Source organism: Sminthopsis crassicaudata, chromosome 4 (assembly GCF_048593235.1).
Source record: "Sminthopsis crassicaudata isolate SCR6 chromosome 4, ASM4859323v1, whole genome shotgun sequence".
Taxonomy (NCBI): domain Eukaryota; kingdom Metazoa; phylum Chordata; class Mammalia; order Dasyuromorphia; family Dasyuridae; genus Sminthopsis; species Sminthopsis crassicaudata.
In genome coordinates this window covers 260014305-260036677 of record NC_133620.1, presented here as the reverse complement: position 1 = coordinate 260036677, position 22373 = coordinate 260014305, and positions in this window count along the sequence as shown.

Sequence of the window (22373 nt, the reverse complement as noted above, 5' to 3'; positions counted from 1 at the left end):
ATTCAGACCTCATGATGATAGACCAAAAGGCAATAACTTCACTTTATATGATCACATTTGTGTTTAATATATATATAAAATCCTCTTTTTTAAGAAAAAAGACAAAGAAGTTGGTGATGATAGAGAAGTATTGGTCATGATGGAAACTCAGTGCTGCTGGCAATCCTTTTGGAGTTGTGATATAGGCATATCCTCACTTTCAAAGTTTGTCTGATGTTTTTCTTACTATTTGTTCCAAATGATACTGATTTTGTCTTTAACAATTATTTTCTAGAAATATTTGACACATATCACCCTAATATAGAAGTGCACAAAGATTGTGGACTGGGAGAAGTGGGAGTTGGTGTTCTGGCACAACTGGAGAAAGATTCCAATCAACTTTGCTCTACCAGAAGCGGTATCATGATTTGGGATAAGTAAGATCATTGTGGCCTTAAATCTTTCATCTTCCTTGTACTACTTAGTTGTTCCATTTAATTCTCAATAACTGGTATCTAGGAACAGTTATGTGACACAGTGAATAGAATGCCAGACCTAGAAACAGGAAGACCTGAATTCAAATATGAATTCTGACACTAGCTGTGTGACATTGGGGAAGTCACATATCCCTGATTGTCTCAGTTTCCTCAACTGTAAAATGAGCTGGAGAAGATTTTGAAATGGTAATCCACTCCAGTGTCTTTGCCAAGAAAGCCCCAAAAGGGGATCACAAGGTATTGAATATGACTGAAAAATGACTAAACAACAGAAACTGATATCAAGGACACACTTAAGGTTACAACAAAAATTATTTTACATAATTAAAATTTATAACATTATACAAATATAAAGAATGATAAACTAAAAAAAACTCAGGTGAATAACTAGAAGTATTTTCTCTGATCTCTCTTGTTGATAGTGAACTGTAACACACTTAAATCTTTCACAAGTTTCAGAAGCAAAGTGGTATAAGAGAAATGCTGATTTCGAAGTTAATATTCCATTAAGTTTATATCCCACATCTGATACCCCCTGTGTCAGCTTGGATAAGTCATTTATATTGCTTCAACTTTAGTTTCCTCATTGAAAAAATGAAAGGAATTAAACTACATGCCATCTGGTAGTTCCTTCCAGTTCTAAATCTATGATCTTGTCATGTTATATATTCCTTTGACTTTGCCGAGTAATTGGTTTTACGCCTCTCTCTCTGTCTCTGTCTCTCTGTCTACTCACACACATACACATGTGCATGCACACACACATTCATACATGCATATATGTATATATAAATATACGTATGTATATTATAACATAATAGAACAATACTATATATGTAATACATAATTATATATACATGTATAATATTTTTATAATGTGTAACATGTATGATTATAATATAGTTTTTATATTGTGGTATAGTTTTTTTTTTTTTTTTGACACTTCTGCTTTACCCTTGATTAGCTTGTTAAGTACCATAAGGACAAAGACTATAATAGCTAAACTTACTTTCTCTCCCAGGACCAAAGATAGTGCTGTGCACAGAGTATACATTTAATCTTTTATGAGTGAATTAACATAGGAGGCAATAATTGAATAGCTGAAAATATTTTCTTCCTGAATTTCTCAATAAAGTTTAAACAATTAAGCAATATGTGCAATTTCCTGAATAACCAAAGACCTCCTTCACCTAGACTCTGAAGCAGAAATTTTCCTTTGCTGTTGTTTAGAAAGTTCTCATCATGAAAAACAATAGTTATAATACTGTTGTCATTTTCTGACTTTACATCTATGAAAACAAGTTGATTATGATGTATTTATTCCTTTAGTTTTGCTCTGCAAAGTCCTTAGACTATTGAGGTCTTTAGAATGTCATGTATACTGCCATGTCTACCTATCACTTAGACACATGGTATAACTTAACAGAAATATAACAGTCCCCTAAACAGGTGGATAACCAAACTTTCATTTCCCTGATATGTGAGTCTCGAGATCCAAATTGCCTATTTCTTTCATTTGGAACCTAACCATAGGGTTACAGTAAACTACCTTGATGGAAGGTTTATCTTAAGACATATACTTTTTGCCCCTTGTGTATCATAACATTTGGGGGAAATATTTTCTAGGGATAACATATGGTGGAACAATCTTTCAAGTTACCTGTTGTGACCCTGATTTTGAGTCATATGGGAAAAATGTGCTTTCAATTAAGTTTGTCCCAGGAGGATGCAATTCTTTATAGATTGGGGTGAAGAATAGCCTTGTAGCCTGGTCTTTGTCTGACAGCTGGAGAAAGGCACCTTGAATCAATAAAATTCTTATTAATTCCAGTCTCAATGCTGGCAATTGGTTCAACACTCTCAAGAGCCTACCAAGTACTATAGATCTAGCAAAACTTATTTTGTCTGAGGAAAAAAAAATACAAGATGCCTAGGGTAAAAGTCTGCAGATTAATTCAAATTCAAGTAAAAACAACATAGATTTATTCAATGCCTACTGTATGCAAGGGGACTAATGTCTGATGATAATTAGAATAAGAAAATGAAGCTTCTTAAGTTCAGAGATCCTGTCTCATTCATCTTTGTATCCCACACAAGATCCTTGCAGTTTCTTACAGTGGGCACTCAATAAATATTTGCTAAATGAGTTTGTTGAACAGCTCCATCAATCAATCCATAGACACAAAATGGAATAGTTCAGTAAAAAGCCTTAGGGCTTTGGAATTAGATGACCTAGGTAGAAATCTCATTCTTCTACTTAATACTCTTAAAAACTAGGTCACATTAAGCTCTCTGAACCCCAGTTTCTCATCTGTAAGAGTAGAAGGTTGAATTGTATGGCCTCAAAGATCTCCCCTGCTCTAAATCTATGATATATGGATTTTTAAAGAACTTAGTTTGAAAAATAATATTTAAGTAGGACTTTACAGTATAATGAAAAGAATGCTGGAATTAGAATCAAAGAATCTAAATTCAAATTTTGACTTTGTTCCTTATTTACCTGTGTGATCTTGGACAAGTCACTTAACTTTGACTTGTTCTCCTTAGTTTCCTCAACTGTAACATGAGAAAGTTAAATGTAATATGGCTTCTGAGATTTCTTGTAGCTCTATGATTCAATTACCATATAAAAAGTAAATAACAAATAATTTAGATTTAATGAAAGTAATAGATGTTTATACATTAATTACCAAAATTATATGCTTGTCCTAAGAGACAAAATTATCTCATTAATTTCCTTTTAAATTTGGAAATATTTAATAACAATATATCTAATAAACAGAACAGCAAATAATAACAGGTATGTGTTTTGTTTCTCTGCTCATCTCACTACTAGAAATATTATGGGAAGACACCTTGCTCAGCCTTCTACTCCATTCTAATCTATCCTCCACTCAGCTAACACATTAATCTTCTAAAAGCACAGGTCTAAACATGTCATCTCCTCCTTGCCCCATTAAATAATTCCAGTGGCTTCCTAATATTTTCAGAATAAATTATAAAATATTATTTTTGACAGTAAAAGTCCCTCATAAACTGTTCCTTTTCACCTTTTTAGTCTTCTTAAATCTTACTCTCATCCTACCCACCATCCCCTGAGCCCTATAGTTTAGTGTGACACTGACCTCCTTGCAGTTCTTTGAACAAGATATTCCATTATAGTATTTTTTACATTTCCACTGATGGTCCATATGCTTGAAATGCTCTCCTCTTCATGTCTTCTTCCTAGCTACCACAGCTTCAAGTTTCAACTAAATTTTACCATCTACTGGAAGTCTTTCTTGATTTCCCTAAATTCTAATACATTCTCTGTGGTGATTATATCATACTCACATAAACACATACATACACACACGTTTAGCATCATTTATAAGATATATTTTTCTAATTTAATGTATTCAAAATTATTTATTTTGCTTCCTGTAAAGTTCTCTATCTCATTTGGTAATAAACTCTTCCCTTATCTATAAGATCTGACAGGTACATTTTTTCATGTTGTCATCATTTACTTATAATATTACTCCTTATGACTAAATAATTTATCAATCTTGAAAATCTCTAGGTATTTAGTGTGAAATATTGATCTATATCCAGTTCCTGCTAAACTGCTTTACAATTTTCCCTATAATTTTTGTCAAATAGTGAATCCTGGTTCCCAAAATTTGGATCTTTGTGTTTATCAAACACTGGATTACTTTGGTCATTACATTGGTCATTGTAATGTATAACTAATCTATTCCACAGATCCATTACTCTTATTTCTTAATTGGTAACAGATTGTTTTAATGAATACTACTTTGTTATACAATTTGAAATAAGGAACTGCTAGATTGAGTTCCTTCTCATTTATTTTTTTATTGATTCCCTTGGCATTCTTGGCCTTTTGTTCTTTCAGATGAATTTTGTTATTATTTTTTTGTAACTCTATAAAGTAATTCTTGGTGGTTCAATTTATATGGCACTGAAAAAAAGTAAATTAACTTAGATAAAATAGTAATTTTTATTATGTTGGGTAAGACTATATATAAGTAATTAATATTTCTTTTAAGTATATAGACCTGTTTTTATTGGTATGAAGTGTTCTATTTTGTTTTTTATTTTTTTAATCCTGTTCATAAATTCCCTAATTTTTTCTTGGCAGGTTGAGTCCAATGTGCTTTGGATTCTCTGCAGTCATTTTAAACGAAATTTCTCTCATTCCATCTCTTCCTGGTAGTTTTGTTTATAGTATATAGAAAACCTGATAATTTATGTAGGTTTGCTTTTTGTCCTGCAACTTTGCTTATTTTTAATTTTAGATAGATGCCACTTTTCATTTTAAGAAAGGCTTTTTTTGATTCTTATGCTTTGTAGTATTTTTAAATTAATGGAGTTTACATTTTATCAAAGGCTTTGTCTGTATTAATTGATAATAATCAGAAGAATGTTTTTTTTTCATTTTTGTCACTTACATAATCAGTTATGCTGATAGTTTTCCTAATTTGAACCATTCCTGTACTATTGGTAGAAATCCCTCCTGATCATAATGTATGATTTTTGTGATAATTACTAAAATCTCCTTGGTATTGTTTTATTTAATTTTTTGCATTGATATTCATTAAGGAAATTAGTCTACAGTTTTCTTTCTCATTTTTTGACTTCCAATTTCAGGTGTCAAAACCATATTTGTGACATAAAAATGATTGATAGTTTTCCTTCTTTATCCACATTTTCAAACAGTTAATAATATTGGGAGTAATTGCTCTTTAAATGTTTGCTAGGATTCACTTGTAAATCCATGCAGTCTTGGAGATTTTTTCTTAGTTCATTAATTACTTTTTCAATTACTTTTTTCTAAGATAGAATTATTTAAGTATACTATTACTTCTTAAACTGGGAAGCTTATATTTTTGTAAATATTTATCCACTTCCTTAGATTGTCTATTTGATATACAATTGTCCAAAACCAGTCCTAATAATTGATTTAATTTCCTCTTCATTGGTGATACATTTACCTTATATTAGCATTTTTTAAAGTTTAATTTGATTTTAATTTAGTCTATTATATCATGGGTTTTTTCATAAAACCAACTCCTAATTTTATTTATCTGTTCAATTTAATTTACTTTTCAATTTGACTAATTTCTTCTTTTTTTCCCAGGATTTCCATTTTGTAATCTGTACTGGTCTTCATGGCCTCTGCTTCCTTAGGACCTGATACTCTACAATTCCTCAGGTCCTTGTTCTCTTTTCATAAAAAGCAATGCTATTCCTCAGGGCTTTCATTCAAGATGTATCTTGAATGAAAATGCTCCCTTCTATATTTGAAATATTACCTAGAAGTATGCATAAATAATGCAGTTATCAAGCAGTTTTTGGTCCTACAACCAGTTCTACTTTGTGGACTCCCTGCAATCTCTTTCTGACCAGTTTGTCAAATGCCCTTACTGTTTCTAGGCTGAGTTGCTTCAGTTACAACTACCTAGTCTCAACACTGGTATTTCTCTAGGACAAACTCCAACTCTGTGTCATAGATCTCTCTTCTCAAATTCCTATGATATCTTAGGTTGAATGAATTTCTCTGACATTTTGTTCCCTTTTCCACTCTATGATTCAAATTGATCTGTTATTTTAAAGTTGTGTGGAAGAGAATGTTAGGAAATCAAGGGTAACATTTAAATATGCAAAACAAACAGGTATATGAAGTAGTCACACGATCTAAGGAGAAAAAAAGATTTTTTTTTTCAGGCCAGAAAGGGGAATATTTTCTTTACTCCAATCATTTTGGCTCTGCTCTCCTAAGTCTGGGAAGGCTTTTTCTTTATTTCTCCAGTACTTAGCATGGTACCTGGCACATAGGAGGTACTTAACAAATGCTTCTTGATTTGACTTGAGTTGATTCTGTCTTGGTTATAACAAGCAGACTAAGGATCTGATGATATGGGCTCTAAGGTATTAAGGGCGAAAGTATGCATTCTTGATAAGCAAAGTCCTATGAGATGAGAGGTCTGCTGACATATGTAGTTGAAAAGAAAAATGACAAGCATAGTCTTTTTCTTTCTTTCTCTTTTTTGTATTTAATAATATTTTTTTTTGTTTCCAACATTTATTTTTCTAAGATTTCAGTTCACATTTTTCTCCCTCCTTCCCTTTCTCTCCTCTCCAAGAATAAAGCAATCTGATACAGGTTATATATGATCAATTATGTTAAACATATTTCTGCATTAGTCATATTGTGAAAGAATAGTAAGAACAAAAGGGAAAAATTATAGGGAAAAAAGCAAAAATAGTATGCTTCAATTTGCATTGACTACACAGTTCTTTTTCTAGATGTGGAGAGCATTTTCCATCATAAGTCTTTTGGGTTTGTATTGACTATTGTATTGCTGTCAAGAGCTTAAGTCTATCATAGTGGATTATCACACAATATTGCTGTTACTGTTGTACAATGCTCTCCTGGTTGTGATCATTTTACTCAGCCTTAGTTCATATAAGTCTTTTCCAGGTTAGTCAGAAATCTACCAGTTCATCATTTCTTATAGAACAACACTATTCCATTATATGCATATAACACATCTTCTTCAGTCATTCCCCAATAGATGGGCATTCCTACAATTACCAAGTCTTTGCCCCCATAAAAGAGTTGATATAAATCTCTCTCTCTCTTCTCTCTCTCTCTCTCTCTCTCTCTCTCTCTCTCTCTCTCTCTCTCTCTCTCTCTCTCTCTCTCTCTCTCTCTCTCTTTCTCTCTGAGTTGTTTTGATCTTTTCTGTCACCACAATAACTTTCTATGGTCAGGGCTCTTTTTCATTTTTTGTTTGTCTTTTTAAAGTTAACCTTTGCTTCTTGGATGCTGGGAGCAATGTCCTAAGCTTCCTGGGATGGTGGTCAGGGACCTGGTCACTGGGTTTCTATGACAAGGCCTTAGGTGCTGGCAGCTTGCACATTAGGGTGGTCTGGCCTAATCATATCTGTTAAAAGCCATCTCCAGTCCTCCTGATCTATATCTGGTCACTGGACCCAGATGGCTCTGGAGGGGTAAGTGAGGCAGGTGACCTTGCATAGCCCTCCCTCACTGAAATCCAATTCACTTTCAGTTATTAAAGAAAACTTCTCCAGTTAGAACTAATGGCATCAATTTGTAGCAAAAAGCTATACCAAGAAAAGCATCAAGAGATCAAATTTAGTAATTTCCTTTGTCCATAGCATCACTCCCTGATGTCATGGTTCTCTTCAAAAATAAAGGACAAACAATAGCCTTCAGGATTAGTAGTTTGCATGCTATATTGGAGCTAGAAGACTCACACCTGGCTATGTCACTAGACTCCTGATCTGTGCCCTGGCTAAAAATCTCCAGACACCATCTGGGCTGGGTTGGGCTCCCCTTTTATTTAAGTGAGACAGACCTTTCCTGAAATCCTAAGTTATTTTAAGCTGGAAAATTGTTTCACTCCATATTTATGTGATTTCTGTCACTCCAGAATCTATTTAGATGCTTGATTTAATGTTGTTCTGAGGAAAACTAGGGAGAACTCAGACAACTTCCTGGCTTCTATCCACCATCATGGTTCTGTCTCAGGTCTTTTATTAGTGCTGTATTAAAGCCAAATAGTCCCAACAAAACCACACCACGAAAACAAAGCAGGAGGGGGGAAAGTGAAGGGGGCACAAGCAGGGCACTGTTGATATCTGAGAGGATAATGTTCTATCTCAGACACAGTCTTAGATGAGTAGTTCTAAAAGGGAGAAACAACATTTTCTACAAAGTGATATGGAAGATGCAATACCTGGGAGAACAGAAAAGGACCCATGACTTCTGCTGATAATTGAAGAGATCTTCAAATGTAGAAAGGGATACTACCTGAGGTGAGGTCCTAAGAGCTTCAATAGGATACCTGTAGTGAGGTATATATTAAAGTTACAGCTGGGAATGATACCTAGTATATAAGTGACTGAAGCTATAGTGGTACCTAGGTAAGTGTTATTCACTACTTATTCACCATATCTATAAATCCTATTACCTGATCATTAATCAGTAGCTGGAAGAGATCTCAGAGATCACCTAGTCCAAATCCTCATTTTATAGAAAAATAAATTGAGACCTGGAGAGGTAATTCACTCAAGGTCACATAGGTAGTAAATATCAGAGAAAAGATTTGAACCTAGGTACTTTGACTTCATCACCAAGATGGTTATTCTATTCATAACATCATTAAAATTTTTCTTTGGATTTTGTGAACAATGTGATGACAAGAGCTGGTGACAACATCTTTAATGGTGTCAGATAATAAAATCCAAGATGGTCTGGATAGGGTGGGCAATAAAGTATAAAATTCTAAAATAAATGTTCATGTTGGCATTTTTTATTATCTGACAGTTTTTGATATAAAGATGTATATTTGTATGTAGAGTTTGATGGGGAGGGAGATGGTTATCTGGAACTGGAATTTTGAGCATAGGTTTTCTATGTTTTATAGTACCTAAATAGAAATATGAGTGATATATAGTATAGTTCTAAAAGGTATTTCATATAATGTTTATCTCCATGATTCCCAAAACTCCAGAAAGTAGTCTGAGAAAATTACTCTCTAAGCAACCCCTAGGAAACTCTGCTAATCAATGACATGGTTTTTGAATCTTATAGTTATTGTGTATCATTCATGGTTATGTTATTAAAGAAAACTTCTTCAGTTAGAACTAGTTAGGCATCAATTTGTAGCAAAGAGCTATACCAAGAAAAGCATCAAGAGATCAAGTCTAGTAGTTTCCTTTGTCCAGAAAATCCTTCTGATATAATATTTCTGAACTTCCTCCTATTTATATTTATTCCCAATAAGATATGTATGGCTGAGATATTTGAGAAGCTTTGCTATAATGGCAGGGTTGGAATTTTTTTAATCCCTCCTCCTTCCTCCAAAAAATGTCTTTATTTCATGATAATTCTTTGATTGTGACCAAATATAAATGCTTTTAAACTCTCAGAATAAGTATTCACGCACTGTTGAGATAATCTGATACTTCACATCAATTTATAGCTATTCAACCCCCCCAAAAGGACATAATTAATAGACTAAGACCAGAAGTCTTTAAAATATATTCATACTTATATGTATTTTTCATATATATATATATGTACATATATATATATGTAGTACATTTATATAGAACATCATAAGCATTGTTGTTGAGTCATTTTAGTTTTATCTGACTCTTTGTGACCTCATTTCAGATTCTCTTGGCAAAGATACTGGGGTGGTTTTCAGTTTTCCTTCTCCAGCTGATTTTACAGATAAGAAACTGAGGTAAACAGAATAAAGTGCTTTGTCAGAAGCCATGCATCTATTAAATGTGTAAACTCTGTGATCTAGCCACCGAGCCACCTAGCTGCTCCTACAATATGCACTATAAACTATCACATATCTCTCTGTTTGTATGTATGTGTATGTATTATATACATCAACTTGTTTAACCATTAAATATGTATGCAGTATAATTTGCAAAGAATGCAAGTTTTCTGATGGAATAAAGTATAAACCCCAAGTAAACCTGGATTTCTGATTGGTTAGACATGCTTGTATGATGCAAGCAGTCTGAATAAGTTTAATGTAAGGGAGAAATTAAAAAGCAGAATTATTTGGCAAATGCAATTTTGGATTAAAATATCTCCCTGCTCCCCACTCCCATTTCCTGAACATGATAAACTGAGTTTTGAGGATGTGTGTAATCTTATTGAGAAATATTTCTTTTCTTAGGGGCAACTACTCTGGGATGCCCTCAAATTGAGTCACTGGTAGTTGTGAACATGGAAAGTGAAGTAGAAGAAAAAGAATTTAAATTTTTCATGATGCGAAAAGTATAGCATCATGCAGGGCAGAAAAAAGGAATTATATGCAGAACTAGAGAGAACAATAAGATGGCATAACAGAGAATCCAATCCCATCTTAGTCAATACCACCAAAGAGCCTCAAAAGAAGCTTAATATAAGGGTAGCACAGTAAGGTACTTCATCTAGAAATTTTGTCTGGTGTCTGTGTATAAATAGCTAAGGTTATCCAAATCTCTGAGAATCTTTATTCATTGCTCATTATTAAATAATTTTTTAAAAATTTTAATAAGGATTCTGTTTCTTTTCTTTCTATGGTAAATAGATGGTTCATTCTTTAAGTATTTTTTTAAACTATGTTCTTATAAGTGAAATTGTAACAACACCCTGTGGAAATAGCAGTTAAATTTCCCAAATGCCTGGATGGTAAAAATAAACCAGAAAAATGAAAACTCCACAAAAGTTGTTTTTCATGTTATATAAAAATGTCTAAATAATAATTACATGCAAAAAGTCATTACAACACTTACACATTTTTTTTTACCTAATTCTATCTTGTCTTTTAAAGGACTATTAAACTGTTGTATCTGTAACTTCTATGTAATTCAAGTTAAATAAGATAAATAAATCCATTATCTTTTTCTTCACCTAAGCAAAGTACTTGAATCATAATCTCTTCATTCTTCTGTATTCTATACATTCAGTCTATTGTTTAACCATATTGCCCTTTTTCCCCTTAGGAATTTACCATCATAGTGGTGGCAATGTTTTATTGAAGGTTATGTTCTACCAACTAGGAAATACTATATATATATATATATATATATATATATATATATATATATATATATATATATATATATATATATATATATATATATATATATTTATATACACACACATATATATATATGTGTTTTGTCTTAGAAATCATATAGTCCAACCTTCTTCTTTTCTGATGATTAAATTGAGGCCCAGAGGATTTAAGTGATATCAATGTCACCCAAGTAAGCAAGTAGCTGGGCTGGATTTTGAACCAACAACCTTTTTTTAAGGAACTTACTATCATATATACATGATCAGCTCAGTGTACTTCTTCTGGAAGTGTAAGATGCAATTCGAGTATGCCTTTTTCATGTCCTTTTTGTCCATGCCCTTCCAGAAATCCACTAGGTTTTGAAAGCCTTTTTTGGTTATTTTAATATTTCATGATTAACCTTGTGACACTTGAGCTATCCCATCCACTCTTCATGTTTAATACATATCTGCTCTATTTCTTTTTTCCAATCATACGTGTCCTTTTTATGTCCTCATGTGTATATATCATAATTAGTTATGTGCTCAAATCAACTTATACCTATTATATATCTCTCCATTGTCCTTTGGCTCACCCACTACTTTGATTCTTTTGAGTTTCATAATTCACAACCATGTACCATCACAAAGAGAATATTAATGCTTAAGATATCTTCTATGGTATCAAGCAGCTTGAGATCATTAACAGCTCTGTAAATTCTCAAATGTGATCCAAATCATTCTCATATTCAGTTTTTGACTCAGTTCTTTGTCCATTTGTTTTTCTGGGACAAAATATATGCCTTGATATGCAAACTCAATGGGCTTCTTATTCAACTGCATGTCACAATCTGGGTAATATTCATTTTTCATCTAGTATTTTTTCACCCTCAGCATGGAGAGCTGTGCCAATTTCTTTCACATGACTGCAAATTTCATCGAAGGAGCCCTGTTGTTTCAGGACTCCAAACAGTCAATTCAAGGTCATCCATAAACAAAAGCATCTGGAGAAACTCTCCATCAATAAGGAATCCATATTCCATTTAAACTCCATGACACCAAGGGATAAAGAGAAAGGAGTAGTGATTTATATATGGCTGGTTTGTGCCAGACACTATGCTGTGTTTTTATACATATCATATTATTTGGTCTTCACAACAGTAATTCCAAGGTTTTACATTTTACAATTGAGAAAAATGAGGCAAGCAGAGATTAGGTGATTTCCTCTGGTTCCCACATCTACTATTAAAGACAGTATTTGAACTTAGATCTTCCCAATTCCAAGACCAATGCTCTAGTCTCTTTGACAACAGTCGACAAACATAAAAACTTTCTTCCATTGCTTCATGTGGCTTGGAAGTAGTATTGCTCTCTTGAAGGTTATGTCATAACAAATTGAAATTACCTCAAGTACATGTCCAATAATAAGTTAGATATTCTATATGGGTCATACAATTATACAATTATAGATTTAGAACTGAGATGTGTCTTAGAGGCCATGTAGTCCAACTTTTTTATTTTATAAATAATAAAACTGAAACACCAAAAGCATACAGACATCAAGTAGCTGGCCTGGGCTTTGAGCCAACAACCTGTGACTTCAAATCCAGCACCTATTTGACTTTGTCATAAAAAAGTTCATACAACCTGTCATTGGAAATAGACAATGGATATTTTTGGCCGCTACCAATCATGAACATTTTCTGGAAAATATATTTCCATATGGTCAGTTACATCTTTAGATAAAACCTTCTTTATCCCTTAATTGACATATTATAATCTGCTTGTTTCTAGTCAATGAATTATTTATCTTTTTTTGTGGATCATGGAATATTTTGGCATTTTGGTGAAGCCTTACTGATCTTTGTCGGACTATCTCTACTCTTATAATTGAAGAAAATGCTAAAGTTCAGTTAGAAGTGCAAAATAAAGATGTATTTTTTTTTCATACATGTTCAGAAATCTCCTGAAATCTCTCCAAACACCCTTCCTTCTGTGGTGCCAAATTAAGAACTTTTCAGTGCTTCTGATTAAGATAAAAGGATCAAGTCCTGACTTTTATTTACTATTTTAATGACATCTGCCATATTTCTTAATGTATCTGAATTTGGTGCCTTCATCTGAAAAACTGAGGAAACTGAACTTGAGGGTCTCTCTGGTCTTTTGTAGATTCTAGATGTATAATCTTTTATCCTTTTAAGCAATTAGTAATGGCACAGTTGGAGATTGGAATTGAAGTTACATCTTCAATTCTGTTGTATTACTTATTTCTTCTTATTTGCTTTGACCTATGTAATCTGGGAAAGGTGTGTTGGAATTGGCTGGAAGGAGAACACACACACACACACACACACACACACACACACATATAAAACACCATATTCTCCCTCTTTAAATAATTAATTACATATAATTACAAAAAAGAGAAAAAAGGGGGGAAGAGGATGTATTATTTTGAACTCATTCCCCACACTCAGAACTTGCACAGGAACTTGGTTGTGTGCCTTTTAGTATTCCCAAATTGTTTTCAATATCCTCACACTATTAGGAATTTGAATATTGTCACAGTGCAGAAAACAAGTAAGGGTTACTTAGTAACTCCTTTTTTTTTTTTTTTTTTTTTCTTTTCCAATTTTTAAATTTAATCATTTGTCTTTTCTTGTAGTGGTATTAGTTGGCAGTGGTTGTTCAGCTTTTTACTGAAATAACAAGTTGAAATGCTAGTGGATAGAACCTTAACATAAATTAGAGCTGGGTTCAAATCATTCTTTTGACATACATATTAGCTGAGAAATGATTAGCAAATCCCTTAAACTCCCACTACCCCAGGCAAGTATTCCTAGGGCCATGATCCTATTTTTTTCAGAAGATATTTTGAGGACTGTATTTCAATGTATTTAGTTTTCTTATACATTTCAAAACATTATTCTAAGAGAAGGTCCCTAGGCTTCACCATGCATGAGAGGGATTCCTTGGCTCAAAATTTTTTTGAGAATTTTGGGCCTAAGGTAACTCTGTAAGACTGTAAATTGCAGAGTATTTGCTAAACAGCAACTAGTTGGTGAACAGAACTTTCGCCAGAGTTTTACAAACCCACTAGAATCTGCCTTATAGTTGAAGTCATAAGTCCAGACAAAAAAAAAAGTTACAGCTGATTTTGTCAGTTTAAGGTTATATTTGGAAAAACCCAGTTCATTAGAGAAATAAAAAAGCTCAAAGGAAACTACAATATTCTAAAACTTACTCCTGATTCTTACCAGATAGATTTTGATACCTGACTGGGATCTTTTATATTCATATCTACTGATTCCTGTATTCCATTATTCTTCTGGACCATTTTACTTTAGAAAAATTGTCAGTATAAGAATAATCATGGTGTTGAAGGAAAAAATGATATTTCTGTTTTATAGGTGGGGACAAGGTATAGAAGAAAACTTTTGCTATGCTTACTCAATTATTCCATTTTGTTTCACTTACAAAACCTATATTTGTGAATAGATGGGATATTCTACATTATTGGGATAATATTTATATTGGATTTCCTGCTTGCTACTTTTAAGAATTTGTATTACTATAATTTTACTATTACTCCATGTCTTCCCCAAGGCTACCAGATGCCTTTCAATTTCTGGGTAAAGACTGTATTTTATCAATTTGCCTAGTCTTCATTATTCTATAAAACTCTACATGGTAGCTAAATTCCACATGGACCATTAAAACAATCTTTGCCTGTTATGAGAGACAGAATGCTATAGTAGGTCATGAATTAGACTGAGAAGAGACATTGGTTTATATGTAGGTCACAGTGCAAAAAATATGGAGTTTTATAATTAAGATACATGGGTCAGTTTCATAGGACACAAAAGATCCAATTAAATTAGAGGTTGGCTTTAATTTTTTTGGCTCATTGTTTTCACTCAGATAAGATAGAAATATCCTGACTTTACTCAGTAATTATCACCAATTTGTTCTCTAAACATAATTTTAGGCACTGGAAAGTCCTGTAACCAATTTCAGCCTGCTTTTGACTAGGAGGATGGAACATGACTTTAGCATCAATAGGTTCTGCAGGGATGTTGTTGCAATCTTTTTAACATGAAAATACATTCACAAGTCAGGTCACAGAAGCAGGGCAGAGGCAATAATCAAACTTTCTATATCATAGAACTAAGAAAATCACATTCTTTTTATGGCAAGTAAGTAGAAATCTAGTCTTTACCTCTGACCTTTAAGCTCACAATAAATGAGAAGCAGAGTAAGATATAAGCTGTAAATATTTGCTTCTCTTTATGTCATTCATCTGACAGAAATCTGCCATGTGTTATTCTCAAAACATAATTTAATGGAGTTATAAAATTGATATTTGCCAACCAGTAGAGAAATTATTAAAATCTCATTTATCTACAAAATAAACAAAAGTAATGACTCAAAAGTGCCTAGATATTAAAGAATAGAAATAGAACACATAGGACATATTCCTCTCTTCCTCTTGATTGACATTTTCTTATGTCATTTGGGATGTCATTGATAGAAATATAAAATTTTTAAGGAAAAGTGACCATCATAGTTATAGATAAAGAGTTAGAAGAGGTTTTTATCTGACCGCTTCACTTTTTTTAGATGAAGAAACTGAAATCCAAGGTGATTGAGTTACTTTTTAATTGTTTTACAAGTATTAAGTCAGTCATATAACACATAAACTTCTGGATTCCAAATCCTAAATTATCTCCACTTAACATACCACATGACACATTTTTAATTACATAAACCAACCACTAACCTCTTTGTTGCCCGATTAGTTTTGAATTCTTCATAGATTATAATATTCAATGGCTCAAAATGGTAGAATATCCATATTAAAAGGATAGATTTTTGCTTCCCTAAGTAAATTTAGGGTCAATTAAAAGGGCTAGGACACTACCTACCATATCATAAACATTTAATAAAAACTTGCTTTTGCAAGTGAATGGGTAATCTATCCAATAAAGCACATAGCAACTAACAATATAAACAAAAAACATGATTAGCCTTCTATGGGCAATTATTATTAATAATAATGATAACAACAATAATGGCTAATATTTATGTAGTGCTCGCTACATATTAAGCATTGTGTAAACCTTTTATGAAGGTTATATGTCATATGATGTTCATAACAGCCATCAGAGGTATCCCAATTTTATTTTCTTTATTTTTAAAAGTTCTTTTTTTTAAATTAACAGAAATCAATTTTCTTTCTCTCCTTAATGAATGGGGAAAAGTAAAAGACAAACAAATTCCATATAATAAATAAGAAATGTTGAACAAAGCAAATTCTCTAATTAATATATTAAAAAAGTTAAAAGTTTCATACTGCATTCTGAGTTCATCTCCTTCCTGCCTGGTGAAGGATAGTATTCTTTTTGATAGATGATACTTCATTGATCAGAGTTATTACAGCTTCCAAAAAAGTTTGTTTCTAATGTGTTGTCATCATATAAGTTTTTCTCCTGCTTCTGTTCATTTCATCCTTTATTGATTTGTTATTAAAAGCTATCAATTTTTTCCATATTTCATAATATTGATTGTGTAAGACAGTAGCAACCACTAAAAGTAATCAAAAGTACAATTTTTAATTGTAAGAAAAAAGTTTATTTCTTTCTCATGAGAAAAGATGTGAAGTCTCTGATACACAAAGCATGGTTTTAAAGATACACACCCAGGCAAAGAGCATTCCCTTTTTTATTTCCCAAAATGAACTCCCCTTTGCAACCATCTGGCTCCTTTCTCAATTGGCTGGGGTTTGTAAAGGGCAATTTCTTTAAAAAAAGAAAGAAAGAAAGAAAAGAAAAAAGAAAGAAAGAAAGAAAATGAGGTAAGAAAGCCTAAGGCTATCAAATGCTTAAGGAACTAGACTGTTTCCCACTCAATCCAGTCCCTGCCCCCAAGGAACTTTCATTCTAGAAAGGGAAAATAACAGTGGAAAGCTAAGGGGCAAAGAACAAAAGATTCTTTTCAAATCTCTGGCCACCAGTCCAAATTACAAAAGCCATTCCCAGCCCCTGAAGAATTTACATTCTTGTTTTCTTTTGGGAGAGATAATCTCCACCACTGACCACCCTCATTATTCTTTGATGTCCCTAAGGGTTTAATTTTTCTAATTTCAGTTTTATTCTTTTATTCTCTGATCTAATTTTCATACTGTGGAAACCAAATAAATATATTTCTCACATTGATCTTATATGATAAATTGTCCTCCTGGTCCTGTTCACTTTACTATGTATTAATTCACATTAATTTCCATAACTCTTCAAAATAATCTATATTGTCATTATTATAGTATAATAGTAAGTCATCACATTTATATAACTTGATTTGTTCAGCCATTCCCCAATTAAGAAGTATTGTTTTTGTGTTTTTGTTAACACTGAAATTTATTTTTTATAGGAAGTTTATTTTGTGAATCATATTGGGAAAGAAAAATCAGAGCAAAAGGGAAAAACCATGGGAGAGAGTAAAAAAAAAAAAAATAGAAAAAAGAAGAGAACATAGCATATGTTGATTTACATTCAGTCTTCATAGTTCTTTTTTTCTGGATGCAGATGGCATTTTCTGTCCAAAGTCTACTGGGACTGCTTTGAATCACTGTGCCATAAACTGAGATCTTTTGGGGGTCCCGGAAACTGTAACCCCTTTGGGGAGTACCCAGACCCTAGGAAAAGACTTCAAATTCCCATTTAAGTGATTTTATTCAATTGGAGATCTCTGATGATCCTCTGTAATGTCTCGGCTAGCTTCCTCTAGAGTCTGGAGTCTGAGCTCAAGCTCAAGCACACACACTTGAGTCTCTCTTGAGTCTGTACTAATATAACACAGGCTAGTTGTGATGTAATAAACACAAGAATCAACATGAGGAATTATACATGTCATAAATCCTAGAAGGAAGATATATAAACAACAATCACACATCAGCAGATAAGAGATAGGCCAAAACCAATCTATTGTCCATTGCTTCACATGTCAGGGAATTCAATGATTCTTGCAAGTTTTTGAAGTCCTACAACAGTCTCATTGATAATTTTTGATGTTCATGAGTCAATTGACATACCTACCAGGCTCTTTCAGTGGTGAGCAAAGTCAGCAATGGAACCACCCAATATTTCTTGGGTCTTCTCTTTTGTTTCGAGGTTTTTCTCTTTTTCTGTCTTTCTCTGATGGACAAAGCAAATACACTCGTTGGCACCCATCTGATTCCTTCTCCATCTGTAGACAGACAAGCAAACCCTCTTCCCCAAGCAGTTAACCTATCTAGTCCCTTCCATTCACCATTTTCTGGATCTCTCCATATCATCTGGCAGTTATCTAAAGATAGTGGAGCTGCTCGCACTGGACACTGCCCTTCCGGTGGGTTATGTCTGCCAGAGCCAGTGCATCTTTGTCAAAAATCAAGAAGATAATTGTATAAAAACCTAAATTTAGAAGTTCTCTAGGGTTACCTGTGGCTTCTCCTTCCTTTTGTTTTTGAAAGAGTATCTTAATGTCTCTGTTTCTCCTTTCTACTAGTACCTGTCCTTGAGGATTAAAAGATATGCCAATGGTGTGTAAAATCTTATACTGTGCACAAAAGTGTGCAAAATGTCTAGAAGTATATGCAGGTCCATTATTTGTTTTTATTGCTTGTGGCACACCCATAATTGCAAATGCTTATATAAAAGATTCAGTGACCACTGGGTTGTCTCTTTTGCTGCTAGTATTGCAAAAGTGAATCCTGAAAAGGTGTCTACTACAACATGGATAAAAGATAGAAGACCAAAAGATTTATAATGGGTCACATCCATTTGCCAAATTTCACTGGGTCTCAAATCATGAGGGTTCTTCCCTGGAGGGAGCGTAGGAGAATGGAAAGGAAGGCAAGCTGTACAGGCTTTTGCTATGTTCCTAGCTTCCTGTTTGTTATCCCAAATTGCAAATGTAAAGCTCAAGCAGCCTGATGATATTTAGAATGAGATTCTTGAGCTGCCTGAAATAAAGGAGTATTGGCCAATATGGTTAGAAGGCTATCTGCCTTTGAATTTCTATTTAAAATAGGACCTGAAAGTCCACTATGAGAATGGACATGCAAAATATAAATCTTACCTTGATGCTTTTTCACTTTCTCTTGAAGTTCCTTAAAGAAATGATATATATTACAGGGTACAAATTTTATTTGGGCTGTGGCAATTCTTTGTACCACACCTACTGAATAGGCCATATCAGATATTATATGTACATCTCCTGGATAATAAGTAAGAGCTAGAATATTTGCATACAATTCATTCTGCTGAGTGAACTGAAAAGAAGTTCTGACTACTCTCTTATAGTTGTCATGAGAGTATAAAGTGCAAATATGTTTGGATGCATCTATAAAGTAGTTGGTCCTTGAAGAGGAACCCTAGAAACCTTTTCTTCAAACTCCATCGCAATTATGTAATAGCTGTGTTATTTTTAATGGAGACCCATGTGTAAAATTTAGAGCTACGGCCAATAAAATTTGCCACTCTGGGATAGTTTCACAGCATGCATTAATTTGTGCATTGGTATAAAAAGTATATATCTTGTCAGGTCTTATCCCAGATAACTGTACTGCCTGCTTAATGGCCTTTAATAAAATTCTAGCCACAAGCACTGGTAGACATGCTTCTAACATTTACTTCTCAGGTGCATACTCCAAGATATCATCCATGTAATGTAATAACATTACTTTTGGAAATGCTTTTCTTATCGGAGTAAGAGCAGCAGCAACATACATTTGACACATAGTATAGCTATTTTTCATTCTGTCCATACTGTCCATTCTTATCTTTTATAATGCTCAGCTAAGTTAACGCTGGCCACTGAAAAGGCAAATCTTTTCATATCTTCCTTATCTAGAGGGATAGAACAGAAACAATCCTTAATGTCTATAATCCAAAGAGGCCATTCTCTAGGCAACTGAGTAGGAGATGGAAATCCAGGTTGAAGAGTTCCCATAGTTCCATCTATTCATTTACCTTTCTTAAATCATTCAACATCCTCCATTTTCCAGATTTCTTTCTTACAACAAATATTGGGGAATTCCAAGGACTTAGAGAAGGTTGTAAGTGTCCTTGGTCAAGTTGTTCCTGTACTATATCTAATAAGGCCTAAGTTTTTTCACTTGTAAAGGGCCACCGTTATACCCACAGTGGTGTATCAGTTTTCCATTGAATGTGAACAGGTGAGAGTGTTGGCAGGGCTTCAACAGCAGTCCTGCCTAAAAAAGCAAAGTACTCATTTGTAATACTAACTGTTGTAAGATGTCTCTTCCCCACAGATTGATGAAGATTTCATTTATTATAAAGGGAGTAAAAACTCCTATTTCACCTTCAAATATCCATCTCAAAAGGGGAGCCCTAATTGATCCTCTTACACCAGACATATGGGTGTTTGCTTTAATCTTTGGCCAATGACTGGGTCAACTGGCACCTCTAAGGACTGTACAATCTGCACCCATGCCTACCAATCCTTCTAATAGTATGCCATTTACATAGATAGTGAGCATAGGTTGGTCAGCTGTAACTGCAGCAGTCCAATATATTCCTGGATTCTGTTGCTAAGAGTCAAAATCTGGGCAACTATCACCAAATTGCCTATTAGGAGTCTGTATCAGTAAACCTGATGCTACACTTCTCCTGGGTGATAAGTCACACATTGTCTATCTGTATTGAGTGACTGGGATATTAGTTACACATTCCCCAGTTTCCCAAATCAGTGTATGGAAGTACACCGTTTTGTAAACACTCTCAGGAGGTGAAATGGTCAAGTCTACTCTGTGTGGAGGCAAGGGATCTTACTGGACAGGGAGAGATTTCACCTCTCCAGGGGATATCTCAGTAATCCCAGCTGCATATAACACTAATCTCCCCAATTTCAATCCTTTTCTCCATCAGGTTGCTTCTCAGACGATTGATCATGTTGGAGTACTGAACTTCTAAAGTTAACATAGGCTGCTATTATGCCCCAAGTGTTTTTTACCTGGGGCCCTGGAGCCAAGCCCCGCTTCCCATTTCCCTGAATCAATCTATACTCTGATGCCCAATGGATATCTTTGTTACATTTTGGATATGGAGTTTTGGGTCTTGTTCTCCCACCATGTTTTTTCACTTTATCTCTACGCCAACATTGAGCTTTCAGATGCCCTACTTTACCACATTGAAAGCATTGACAAGTCTCTTTGGAAGTCCCTTGCCAAAAGGGACCCCATCTCCCCATGTTCTGCATCATAGCCTGGGTATAAAAGGTATTTGTGCTCACTGTGGCACAGTGTCTTATAATCTCCCCTAAAAGAGCATCCTTGTGTAATCCTAGTATAATTCTTTTACAATACTCATTAGCATTTTCTTTAGCAAGTTGTTTTATCATAATTTCTGTTGCTACATTTTCACCAATAGTTCAAATGACAGCTGGATGCAAATGTCCCATGAAATCAGCAAAGGGTTCATGTGGACTTTGCACTATTTTTGTGAAGGCTTCCCATCTTATCCTGCCTTCCTGGGAGGGTGCCCCTTGCTTTGATAGCAGTAGAAGCAATTTACTCATATGCTGCTATAGATAATTAATCTGCTCTAAAGTGTCTGCATAAGGACCTAAACCTGCTAGTTGTTCAAAGGTGACTGGTATATTAATTCCAATTTGCCTATTTTATTGGGCTTGTATTTTACAGAATTCACTATACTCAGAAAGCTACAAGTTTTGTCCAGGTTCTAAACATGTCTTTGCTATAGAATTCCAGTCACTAGGGATTAAAATTTCCTAAGCCAAATTCTCACCATCTTAACATAAGATGATGTAGCCCCATAACGAGTGCAAGCCTTTTTCATATCTTTGATAATTCCTAGATTAAAAGGAGTGTATCTTCTTGTTTCTTGATCTGAAGGGTCAAACTCTTCAATCGCAGGATATGCTTCTATTTTCAAATCATATTTATCCTGTCCATCTTTAGCTTTAATTAACTTAATTAATTAAATGTAATAGTGTCATAGAGGGTGGACAAAGCTGCTGTATGAGTGGTGCTGAAAGTATCACTGCCCCTCCTACTCCTCTTCCTCCCTCCACTCACACAGGCAAAATTTATGGGGGGGGGGGCAGAGGCAGGAGATGGGAAATGCCCTAAGGGTGCCTTTTAAGAAGTACTATACTCCTTAAGTTAATCAGCAGTGTACTTAACTCCTTTCTTGTCCAATTCTTCATGCTTTTCAGATGCTTTGTCAGTACCATCCCCCTCCTTCTCTTTCTCCTCACACTTCCTTGTCTGACTGTCCACA